The 265-nt window shown below is 38.1% G+C and overlaps 1 protein-coding gene across 1 annotated transcript in view; it reads right to left on the bottom strand.

Moving 5' to 3' along the window:
- Positions 1-265, bottom strand: part of LOC119594505 (cell division control protein 42 homolog) — a 178,192-nt gene that overhangs the window by 148,865 nt on the left and 29,062 nt on the right. The window lies entirely within an intron of this gene.

Here is a 265-nt window from a genome sequence, read left to right as displayed (position 1 = left end):
ATGATTTACTTAAATTACCCAACTCGACGCAACTGCAACATGTCCACAGAAGCAACACGAAACCCGTAACACAAACTTCAAATTGCTACACTCATAATCCAGCCACTGCAAACATAATCAAACTTATAATTACAACTAATCTTCCACAAAAACAAAGTGCAACCGACTTGAGATAACGCCGCCGCAAAAAAGGATATTAATGAAAGTAAAACATAACTTGTGTCCATGTGGCGAGGCGAATGGATTCAGTTTATAAAATGCATCC

This window comes from Penaeus monodon, chromosome 34 (genome assembly GCF_015228065.2).
Source record: "Penaeus monodon isolate SGIC_2016 chromosome 34, NSTDA_Pmon_1, whole genome shotgun sequence".
NCBI lineage: Eukaryota > Metazoa > Arthropoda > Malacostraca > Decapoda > Penaeidae > Penaeus > Penaeus monodon.
The sequence above is the reverse complement of the archived record's forward strand: the minus strand, read 5'-3'. Positions and strand labels throughout refer to the sequence as shown.